A 12,882-nucleotide genomic window follows, 5' to 3' on the forward strand; every position below is an offset into this window, starting at 1 on the left:
CAGAGTGGGAGAGCTATTCCACAATAGTCAAGCAACAGTCTGATATAGGCATACTCAGATAAACGCACCTTACAGTCAATGTCCCAGATACCTCTAAGCTGATCCGCTGGTATGTCCTATCCCACTGGTGGGAAAGACTGACCAGAGGTGGTCACTTCTATGGTATACATTCAGGAGAAGAGTGCATTTAGGAGTCCTTAACATTGACTCTAGATCCCATGACGGATCTAATGAAGGACATTCATGATTTTTACTCAGCAAAAATTAAGGAAAAACAATATATCTGCGAGTTGGATAGTATGTGACTTGGAGTGAGACATGCAAGTTGTGGTCTTCCCATGGGTCCGCTGTTCTTGTTGCTTCTTGTTGGTAGAGGTCCTGGGTATCTAAGGTACCACTGAAGGACATTTGGCGAGTTGTTGCACTGCATCTTGCAGATAGTACACACTGCTTTCACTGTGCACAATTGGTGGAGGGAATAAAGATATAGGACAGTGGATGGGGCACCGATTAAGCAGGCTGCTTTGTCATGAATGACGTTGAGATTTATAGGTATTATCAGAGCCGCACTCATTCAGGTAAGTGAAGAGTATTCCATTACACTCCAACTTGTACCTTGTAGATGGTGCACAGGATTTGACGAGTCAGGGGGTGAGTTTCTCACTGCAGAATGACCAACTTCCGATTTGAACTGTAACCACAACATTTAAATGGCTGGCCCAGTTCAGTTTCTGGACAATGGCAAAGCCCAGGATGTAGATGGTGGATGATTTGGAGATCGTAATGCCATTGAATATGAAGTAGAGTTAGTTAAATTCTCTCTTGTTGGACATAGTCATTGCCTGGCACTTGCATGGCTTCAATTTTACCTGCCACCTACCAGCCCAAGCTTGAATGCTTCCAGGTTTGGCTGCATATGGACACAAACTATTTTAGTATCTGAATAGTTGCAAATGGTGCTGAACATTGTGCAATCATCAGTTGATCCCTACTTCTGACCTTATGATGGAGAGGAGATCATTGATGAAGCAGCTGAAGATGGTTGGGTCCAGGACACTATACTGAGGAACTCCTGCAGTGATGTCCTGGGACTGGGATGATTGACCTCCAACAACCAAAAACATCTTCCTTGGTGCTGGGTCTAACTCCAGCCAGTGAGAAATTTACCCCTGATTGTCATTGAATTCAGTTTTGCTGGGGCTCCTTGATGCCGCACTGGGTGTAATGCTGCTCGATGCTCAGGGCAGTCACTCTCAATCCACCTTTGGAATTCAGCTTTTTGCTCCGGCTCGGAGAGATGTTCAGTTTGGGATCTGCCAGGACCACTCGGCCCCAGACCTCATTCCAGCCTTGGTCTAAACTCTCAGGAGGCCATGGAATGGAGTCAACTGAACATCCCACGAGAAACTGTTGCCCTCCTAGGAAAGAAGGAGTTTGATGAGCGCCCATTATGCGGCTCCGGGCGGCTGAGGGGGGAAAGCGGCCGCTCGACAGGAAAAGCTCCGGCCAGAGCGCGAGGAGCGGCCGCGCGCTGACCTCCAAGCCCAAGGTCAGAACGCGAGCCGCCCGAGCGAGAAGGAGCGCGGGAAGAAGCGCGGCTCTGATTGGAGGATCAGACAGCGGCAGCGGTGGTGGGGGGGGGGGGGGGGGGGGGGGGCTGTGCTGAGCACAGCATCACGTGTTGGGGAGCGCGGGAGGGGGTGGGGAGCCCGAGAAAGGTCCCGGAGACCCGGGCTTTAGAAAGTTTTGCCCATGTCCCAAATTCAGCTATTTCCGGTTTATCACCACATCCTGTGACCTTGAGTCCCACTGATTCACCACCTCCACTCAAACATTACACACACTGATTGACACCCACAGTGGAACATCACATTGCCCTCTTCGTGTTGTTATCCCTCTGTTCAGATCATTCCTGCCCAGAAAACATAGGAAAAATCTCCAACTGATCCCCAGATTTAGTTGTAAACGGGTTAGGGGGCGGGTTTCCAGAAGCTGAAACAGCGGCTCCTTAAAGACAGTCCCGCTGGCTGTCCACGAAAATAATCATAATATTGCTGTCAAAATCTGATACTGAGCCGCAGGAAAACAATTTTCCAGGTATCCAAAAACTTAGTCAATCGTAATATTTGAAGAGCATCTTAAAAGAAGGGAGAGAGAGAGGATGGGACGCTGTGCTGGAACCCCGGCCTTAGGGCCGCGACAACTGAGGCACAGCCGCCCAATGTTGGAGCAAAGGAAGTCGGAGCTTAGCAAGAGTTAGAACTGGAGAAGTGCAGCGATCTTAAAATGTTATAGAGCTGGCGGAGGTAACGATGATAGTGAGCAGCGAGGTCAAGGAAGGTGATTTGAACACTAGGATAAGCTGCGGGGCCTGGATATATAATCACACACCCACGCACCTCAGGAGCCCCCAAGCCCGTGCACCCATCACATACACAGACAAACATTCAGAAAACGCTGAAACCGAAGAGTAGATAATCCATTAATTTCACAGTGTTTTAAGGTTAAAATTTTGTTCTTGACGGACAGAAAATTATCCAAAAGCGGAATGACAGACCAGATTATAAGGAATGAGGGAATGGGAAAAAGGAATGAGAGAGGACGCCAGAGCAGGACTGTTTCACTTCTCTCACAAATCGCAGGTATAAATGGAATTCCACACGCTCCCCACAGCAACTTCGTTTATTTGGAGGAAGTGAGTTAAGTTTGAGAATAAGTTGTTCATTGAGAAAACAAGCTCAACCAGGTGCACAAGGAGTTATGGTCACAAACCTAAAACGCCAACTCCGTTTCTCCCTCACAGACGCTGACTGAGATCCTGGTACAATAAAGGGACTCGGATGTGATCTAGAACGTTCATCAGAATGTTCGACTGTTCCTACCAAATGAAACGTGAAACATAATTAAAATAAAAGGAACAACAGTCATCGAGATCCTAGTTAACCAACACACAGAGAATGAGTATCCTAACTCGGGTAATCTTCTCGTTCTGTTTTATTGCTATTTACAGAATAGCCGATTTCTTCCCTGTGAGAGATGCGAATGTAAATTTCAGGCGATCCTCGGATGGAGACAATCACAGAATGAAAGTGTTTATTAAAACATGCGAGTTAAAGACTAGAACAAATGAATCTCTTGTTTATTGTACCTTGTAGATCTCAACAGTTTCATTGATCAGCAGGAGACGGTGCGACTCGTGATTCTGTTGGTCTCTCCCAGCAGGACACCTCTTGTCAGTTTCACAAAACAGCTTCAGTTCTTCCCGATGATCATCACGTTTAATTTCCTTGTCGCGTCCAGATTGAATTTTCCAGATTTTTTCACCTGACTCGCCACGGTGCCCAGTTCTAAACTCCTGAGTCAGATAAAACACTCTTCCAGCATCTACCATGACAAGCCCCTTAAAAATTTAAAGTGCTTCAATGAGATAAGCTTTCATTCTCCTCATCTCTACGGATTGCATGCTAGATTTACCCCAACTCGCCGCATAGAAATCCCCCATGAATTAGTTTCATGAAACTTCTTTCCACTCCCTCTATTAACAGCATAACCTACGATAGTTAAGGGAACCAAGACTGTGCACAGTTCCAGTTGCCGATTCGCCATGCTCATGTATAATTACAGTAAGATTGCTTACCTCTTATACTCTAATTCCTTTGGAATAGAGCGAAAGGCAGGAGTTAACGGTGACCTGAGTGGATGATTAAAAATATATACTTTAGGTGGAAAACACGAGGCTCACCATTACATTTTTTGGGACACGTGTCTCTGTGCTTGTCTGTAGTATAAGGATGTCCGTACAGAGAGTTGACAGTCACACAGTTTGCTCCACAGAGTGAACCCGATTGCGATATTCACTGGAGTACCAGACAAATCAGAAGTGTAGAAGATTGGGAGGTCACCACCACCATCTTCTCAAGGATAATTAGGGATGGGCAATAAATGCTGGTCTAGCCAGCGAACCCTCGATCCTTTGATTGAATTTTTAAAATTGACGCCTAAGCCAGAGGTTTGACACCAAGACTGACAGTGATCGTGTCTATTTCCTGAGTTCTCCAATCACTTGGCCCCACTATCACTGAACTTAAATCGTTCTTTTAGAACTACAACGCCTTGACGTCAATCATATTCTTGTAGCTGAAGTCAAAGCCAGTTAAATACTACAGTATATATCAAAGCTTAAACATTAATGGAAAATCATGCTGAGTATATCTATCCCACATAATTGTGGATTTTAGTGTGGGGCTGCCCAGTTAATCTTTCCCGATGATAGTCACGGAACATACAACCAAACAAGGTGATTGGATGAAATTAATTTGAGAAGGTGGAATCGATTAGATCTGAGTAGCAGAATACATAAGAATCAAGGTATGATCCAGCACAGAAGAAGCCCAATCGATCCGTCGTGCCTGTGAATCTTCAAACACAGTCTGCACTTCTTGGGTCCTTTCTCTTTCTTGCAGCACATAGATTCACTCAGCAGGTGGCAGCGGTGCACTTTGCAACAATGAAAAACTTGCGTTCATACAGAGTCTCAACCCATCCCAGAAACTTAGTGCATACACAGTGAATTATTCACAAGCGCAGCATCACCCGTCACTAATCCTGCAATTAAACAAATCTGACACTATAAAGTCACAAGAGGCACCTAGCTGGCCAGTTGCATATTACATATGATAAATATTGCTGCCACTTGAGCACTGGTGGTGAAGGGGATGAATGTTTAAGATAATGGATGGGCAGCCGATAAGGCGGGCTGCTTTGTTCTGGATGATGCCGAGTTTCGTGAGTGTTGTTTGAGCTGCACAATACGAGGCAAGTGGAGAGTATTCCTTCACACTCTTGAATAAAAGCTAGCAGGCAGATGCCTCAAGAAATTGGGAAGGTAAATGCATGTTGGCCTTTATCGTGAGGAATACAGGAGAAAGGATGCCTTGCTGTAGTCACATAGAGCCTCAGTGGGACATCACCTGGAGTATTGTGCACAGTTTTGGTCCTCTTATCTAAAGAGGAATATACTTGCTGTAGAAGTACTGCAGCAGAGGTTCGCCAGATTAATCCCTGGGATGGAGGGATTGTTTTATGAGGATAGATTGAGGAGATTGGGTCTGTATTCTCCAGAATTTCAAAGAATGAGGGGTGACCTCATTGAAACTTACAAAATTCTTACAAGGTGTGATTGGGTGGATAAAGTGCTCCCCGTGACTGGTGAGTCTAGATCCAGGGGACATAATCCCAGGATAAGGGGTAGACCGTTTCAGGATGAGATGAGGAGCAATTTCATCATTAAGAGGGTGGTGAATCTTTGCAATTCTCTAACCCAGAGGGCTGTTGAAACTCAATCATTGAGCATCTTCAAGACAGAAATCGACAGATTTCTTGAGACCAATGATATCAAAGAAAATGAAGTTAGTGCGGGAATGTTGCATTGAGATAGATTATCAGCCATGATCTAATTGAACGGCGGAGCAGGATCGAGGAGCCGAATGGCCTACTCCTGTTCCTGTGTTCTTAGGCCCATAAGCTGGTTCCAGAGCGGCTGTTAATGGTCACAGCAGAATGTGAACGGCGGTTAGAATCTGAAGTCCCTGAATTCAATGCTGAGGCCGAAAGGCTGTAAAGGGCAGGATGGCAATATTCCAAATTCCTGTCAGAAACAACTAATACTACATTCCCAGTGCTGCGCGCAAGCGGCTGTTTGAAAGACAGACGTGTAGATGTCATTTCAGAAACAAAGCCAACAGTTAACACTGGAGTCAGTAAAACAGAAGTAATAATTATATAAGAACACAATTTAGATGGAAAATATGAGGTTCACAGTCTATTGTACTGGGTTAAGTGACTCTATGATCCTCTGTGGAGTCTAACAAGTTCCGTAGAGAGAGAGTTTAAGGTCCACCATTTCATCCCGCAGAATGAATCCCATTGCGATATTCACCAGGTGAACCGACAAACCAGGAGTGCAGTAGATTGGAGTTGATCTGCACAAACCAGAGCCTTGATATCAAGACTGACTCCGATCCTGTTCAGTTCCTGAGCTCTCCAATCACTTGTTTCCCACCTTTTCTGTTTTAAAATCTCTCTGTTAGCACAACAATGCCAGGATGACAATCATGTCGGTTTATATAGCGGATTTCAAAGCCAGCCAAATCACGCACATAGATCACATTAATGCAGAATCTTAATTCGTAGATATTTCCCGGATAATTGCGGATATTAACGTGACATTCTCCAGCTAATCTTTCCCATTAACACCCTGGGAACATTTCACCAGACGAAGGGATTGAATGGATCGACTTTGTGAAACTGAATTTGAACAGATCCAAGTCTAAGAATACATAACAATCCCGGTCTGATACAACACAGGAGGACACCACTCGGCCTATCGAACCTGTGAACATTCAAAGATCTTAGTCACCACTTCTTGGTCCGTTTTGAATGGTCATTTTCTTCATTCAGCACTGAGATTCTGTCATAAAATGAAAACAAGGTTCCTGGAAAAACTCCGCAGGTCTGGCAGCATTTGTGGAGAGAGGAGAGTTAACGAGTCCAACGTGACTCTTCTTCGGAACTGATATTCTGTCAGCAGGTGGCAGTGCTGCACTTTGTATCAGAAAAAGAGACGTTCGCACAGAATCTCAACCCATCCCTGAAACTGACTGCACCCGAAATTCTTTAATAAAAACAAAAAAACTGCGGATGCTGGAAATCCAAAACAAAAACAGAATTACCTGGAAAAACTCAGCAGGTCTGGCAGCATCGGCGGAGAAGAAAAGAGTTGACGTTTCGAGTCCTCATGACCCTTCGACAGAACTTGAGTTCGAGTCCAGGAAAGAGCTGAAATATAAGCTGGTTTAAGGTGTGTGTGGGGGGGGGGGGGGGGCGGAGAGATAGAGAGACAGAGAGGTGGAGGGGGTTGGTGTGGTTGTAGGGACAAACAAGCAGTGATAGAAGCAGATCATCAAAAGATGTCAACGACAATAGTACAATAGAACACATAGGTGTTAAAGTTAAAGTTGGTGATATTATCTAAATGAATGTGCTAATTAAGAATGGATGGTAGGGCACTCAAGGTATAGCTCTAGTGGGGGTTTTTTTTAATAATGGAAATAGGTGGGAAAAGGAAAATCTTTATAATTTATTGGAAAAAAAAGAAGGGGGAAACAGAAAGGGGGTGGGGATGGGGGAGGGAGCTCACGACCTAAAGTTGTTGAATTCAATATTCAGTCCGGAAGGCTGTAAGTCCCTAGTCGGAAGATGAGGTGTTGTTCCTCCAGTTTGCGTTGGGCTTCACTGGAACAATGCAGCAAGCCAAGGACAGACATGTGGGCAAGAGAGCAGGGTGGAGTGTTAAAATGGCAAGCGACAGGGAGGTTTGGGTCATTCTTGTGGACAGACCGCAGGTGTTCTGCAAAGCGGTCGCCCAGTTTACGTTTGGTCTCTCCAATGTAGAGGAGACCACATTGGGAGCAACGAATGCAGTAGACTAAGTTGGGGGAAATGCAAGTGAAATGCTGCTTCACTTGAAAGGAGTGTTTGGGTCCTTGGACGGTGAGGAGAGAGGAAGTGAAGGGGCAGGTATTGCATCTTTTGCGTGGGCATGGGGTTGTGCCATAGGAGGGGGTTGAGGAGTAGGGGGTGATGGAGGAGTGGACCAGGGTGTCCCGGAGGGAGCGATCCCTACGGAATGCGGATAAGGGGGGTGAAGGGAAGATGTGTTTGGTGGTGGCATCATGCTGGAGTTGGCGGAAATGGCGGAGGATGATCCTTTGAATGCGGAGGCTGGTGGGGTGATAAGTGAGGACAAGGGGGACCCTATCATGTTTCTGGGAGGGAGGAGAAGGCGTGAGGGCGGATGCGCGGGAGATGGGCCGGACACGGTTGAGGGCCCTGTCAACGACCGTGGGTGGAAAACCTCGGTTAAGGAAGAAGGACGACATGTCAGAGGAACTGTTTTTGAATGTAGCATCATCGGAACAGATGCGACGGAGGCGAAGGAACTGAGAGAATGGGATGGAGTCCTTACAGGAAGTGGGGTGTGAGGAGCTGTAGTCGAGATAGCTGTGGGAGTCGGTGGGTTTGTAATGGATATTGGTGGACAGTCTATCACCAGAGATTGAGACAGAGAGGTCAAGGAAGGGAAGGGAAGTGTCAGAGATGGACCACGTGAAAATGATGGAGGGGTGGAGATTGGAAGCAAAATTAATAAATTTTTTCAAGTCCTGACGAGAGCATGAAGCGGCATCGAAATAATCATCGATGTACCGGAGAAAGAGTTGTGGAAGGGGGCCGGAGTAGGACTGCAACAAGGAATGTTCCACATACCCCATAAAGAGACAGGCATAGCTGGGGCCCATGCGGGTACCCATAGCCACACCTTTTATTTGGAGGAAGTGAGAGGAGTTGAAGGAGAAATTGTTCAGCGTGAGAACAAGTTCAGCCAGACGGAGGAGAGTAGTGGTGGATGGGGATTGTTCGGGCCTCTGTTCGAGGAAGAAGCTAAGGGCTCTCAGACCATCCTGGTGGGGGATGGAGGTGTAGAGGGATTGGACGTCCATGGTGAAGAGGAAGCGGTATGGGCCAGGGAACTGGAAATTGTTGATGTGACGTAAGGTGTCAGAGGAATCACGGATGTAGGTGGGAAGGGACTGGACAAGGGGAGAGAGAAGGGAGTCAAGATAACGAGAAATGAGTTCTGTGGGGCAGGAGCAAGCTGAGACAATCGGTCTACCGGGGCAGTTCTGTTTGTGGATTTTGGGTAGGAGATAGAAGCGGGCCGTCCGAGGTTGGGCGACTATCAGGTTGGAAGCTGTGGGAGGGAGATCCGCAGAGGAGATGAGGTCAGTGACAGTCCTGGAAACAGTGGCCTGATGTTCAGTGGTGGGGTCATGGTCCAGGGAGAGGTAGGAGGAAGTGTCTGCGAGTTTGTGCTCAGCAAAGGACTTAGTTTCATACCCTTACGCCCTCACCTCAATGAATTTTGGGCTCGGCATGATACTGAACTCTTCTTCCGCCGTCTTCGTCTCCGGGCTCACTTCTTTGGGCAGGAGTCCTCTCCCAGTTCAACGGATCCTTTTACCCATCTCCAATATTCTCCCTCCACCTGGACCCCTCCCTCTGGATTTTTACCTTCTCTCGATCTTTTCATTGAGAACTGTCGGCGCGACATTAGTCGTCTCAATTTCTCTGCTCCTCTCACCCATTCTAACCTGTCTCTCTCTGAACTTACTGCACTCCATTCTCTCAGGTCCAACCCTGACATTGTCATCAAACCCGCTGACAAGGGTGGTGCTGTTGTTGTCTGGCGCACTGACCTCTACCTCGCGGAGGCTGAGCGTCAACTCGCAGACACTTCCTCCTACCTCTCCCTGGACCATGACCCCACCACTGAACATCAGGCCACTGTTTCCAGGACTGTCACTGACCTCATCTCCTCTGGGGATCTCCCTCCCACAGCTTCCAACCTGATAGTCGCCCAACCTCGGACGGCCCGCTTCTATCTCCTACCCAAAATCCACAAACAGAACTGCCCCGGTAGACCGATTGTCTCAGCTTGCTCCTGCCCCACAGAACTCATTTCTCGTTATCTTGACTCCCTTCTCTCTCCCCTTGTCCAGTCCCTTCCCACCTACATCCGTGATTCCTCTGACACCTTACGTCACATCAACAATTTCCAGTTCCCTGGCCCCTACCGCTTCCTCTTCACCATGGACGTCCAATCCCTCTACACCTCCATCCCCCACCAGGATGGTCTGAGAGCCCTTAGCTTCTTCCTCGAACAGAGGCCCGAACAATCCCCATCCACCACTACTCTCCTCCGTCTGGCTGAACTTGTTCTCACGCTGAACAATTTCTCCTTCAACTCCTCTCACTTCCTCCAAATAAAAGGTGTGGCTATGGGTACCCGCATGGGCCCCAGCTATGCCTGTCTCTTTATGGGGTATGTGGAACATTCCTTGTTGCAGTCCTACTCCGGCCCCCTTCCACAACTCTTTCTCCGGTACATCGATGATTATTTCGGTGCCGCTTCATGCTCTCGTCAGGACTTGAAAAAATTTATTAATTTTGCTTCCAATCTCCACCCCTCCATCATTTTCACGTGGTCCATCTCTGACACTTCCCTTCCCTTCCTTGACCTCTCTGTCTCAATCTCTGGTGATAGACTGTCCACCAATATCCATTACAAACCCACCGACTCCCACAGCTATCTCGACTACAGCTCCTCACACCCCACTTCCTGTAAGGACTCCATCCCATTCTCTCAGTTCCTTCGCCTCCGTCGCATCTGTTCCGATGATGCTACATTCAAAAACAGTTCCTCTGACATGTCGTCCTTCTTCCTTAACCGAGGTTTTCCACCCACGGTCGTTGACAGGGCCCTCAACCGTGTCCGGCCCATCTCCCGCGCATCCGCCCTCACGCCTTCTCCTCCCTCCCAGAAACATGATAGGGTCCCCCTTGTCCTCACTTATCACCCCACCAGCCTCCGCATTCAAAGGATCATCCTCCGCCATTTCCGCCAACTCCAGCATGATGCCACCACCAAACACATCTTCCCTTCACCCCCCGTATCCGCATTCCGTAGGGATCGCTCCCTCCGGGACACCCTGGTCCACTCCTCCATCACCCCCTACTCCTCAACCCCCTCCTATGGCACAACCCCATGCCCACGCAAAAGATGCAATACCTGCCCCTTCACTTCCTCTCTCCTCACCGTCCAAGGACCCAAACACTCCTTTCAAGTGAAGCAGCATTTCACTTGCATTTCCCCCAACTTAGTCTACTGCATTCGTTGCTCCCAATGTGGTCTCCTCTACATTGGAGAGACCAAACGTAAACTGGGCGACCGCTTTGCAGAACACCTGCGGTCTGTCCGCAAGAATGACCCAAACCTCCCTGTCGCTTGCCATTTTAACACTCCACCCTGCTCTCTTGCCCACATGTCTGTCCTTGGCTTGCTGCATTGTTCCAGTGAAGCCCAACGCAAACTGGAGGAACAACACCTCATCTTCCGACTAGGGACTTTACAGCCTTCCGGACTGAATATTGAATTCAACAACTTTAGGTCGTGAGCTCCCTCCCCCATCCCCACCCCCTTTCTGTTTCCCCCTTCTTTTTTTTCCAATAAATTATAAAGATTTTCCTTTTCCCACCTATTTCCATTATTAAAAAAAACCCCACTAGAGCTATACCTTGAGTGCCCTACCATCCATTCTTAATTAGCACATTCATTTAGATAATATCACCAACTTTAACTTTAACACCTATGTGTTCTATTGTACTATTGTCGTTGACATCTTTTGATGATCTGCTTCTATCACTGCTTGTTTGTCCCTACAACCACACCAACCCCCTCCACCTCTCTGTCTCTCTATCTCTCTGCCCCCCCCACACACACCTTAAACCAGCTTATATTTCAGCTCTTTCCTGGACTCGAACTCAAGTTCTGTCGAAGGGTCATGAGGACTCGAAACGTCAACTCTTTTCTTCTCCGCCGATGCTGCCAGACCTGCTGAGTTTTTCCAGGTAATTCTGTTTCCGAAATTCTTTACTCGGAAGTGCAGTAACCGCCGTTTTGCAGGGAAATGAATGAACAATATTACAACCAGCATGAACCCACAGAAAGGAAATTGGATGAATTATGAGTTAATCTGTCTTCGGCGGTGCTGGTTGAGGAGGAATATTGTACAGGAAACCCAGAGAAGTCCCCTGCTCCACTTTACCGTGGGATCTGAAACACCCACTTGAGGCCTTGCTTTAATATCTCACTGGAAGGTCTCAGACTGTCGGAGGGAGACAGGAGCAGGATTGCACCATTCAACCGCCCGAATTTCTTCCAACTTTCGATTGGATATGACTAACCTGTACTTAAAATCCATTTATCCGCCTCAGCTCCGTATGTCTTGATATCCTGGAAAGTTACAGCATTCCCAGTATTCCCCCTTAGAGGAGAGAAAATTCCACATATCTCCGACACTTTGAGGTGAAAAAGTGCTTCGAGGTTTCACACCTGAATGTCCTTGGTCAAATTTTAACGCTGATGACAGAACTGTCCCCATGTTGATGATGTGGCACAGTATTTTCCAAAATCGAGTAGAATTCCGTCCCGTGGGGAGAATTGTCTCCAATGACTTCCCAGATTTTCCCTCCGTTGAAATGAATGTCAGTAAATTCCGCTGGTCTGTGTGAGGGGTGTTCATGTCCCCAAGGCCAGATTGTCCTTTCTGTGCCCCACACAGGAGACGTTTAACACCCAAACAGTGACATTAAAATCCAATGCTCAACACTGTCAAATATATGGAACATTTTATACTAGAATCTCAGACAATGTCTCTGCCACAAAACAAGACATTTATTTCCAATCGACATTTTTCTGTCCACTTCCCCCAGGCAGCCTGAAATGTATATTTTTCCAACTTTACTGAAATGTCTGTTTATAATTCTAATGTATCTCAAAACTTCATAGCTTGTGGTTTTCCTTGCTGCAGTAGCATGAGTATAGGGGGAAGCTCTTCAAGTCCAATCCCAAAAGGATACCGTTTGGCCCCCTCCCATTTTCCATTGGTCTGTCCCACAGTCCTGCCCCCACATCCTGTGATGCCCTTCCTCTTTATCAGGGACTGAGAGGGCAGCACTGTCTGAGACATGAATGCACAGAGCTCAAAATCCCTGAGACAGAGTTTGAATATCTCTGGATTTTTTTCTATTTTGAAACGAAATCTTGTTTTCCCAAAGATTTACAAAGAAACTCCAAATACATTTTGTGCAAAAACATCTAGGATTTCACGCCTCCTTGTCAATGCATTAATGCTCTCGACCTGAGCCACATCATGTGGCAGCGAGTTCCACATTGTGACCAATCGCCACATGGAGAAAGTTTTC

Source organism: Carcharodon carcharias, chromosome 19, assembly GCF_017639515.1.
Source record: "Carcharodon carcharias isolate sCarCar2 chromosome 19, sCarCar2.pri, whole genome shotgun sequence".
In the NCBI taxonomy this organism is placed as follows: domain Eukaryota; kingdom Metazoa; phylum Chordata; class Chondrichthyes; order Lamniformes; family Lamnidae; genus Carcharodon; species Carcharodon carcharias.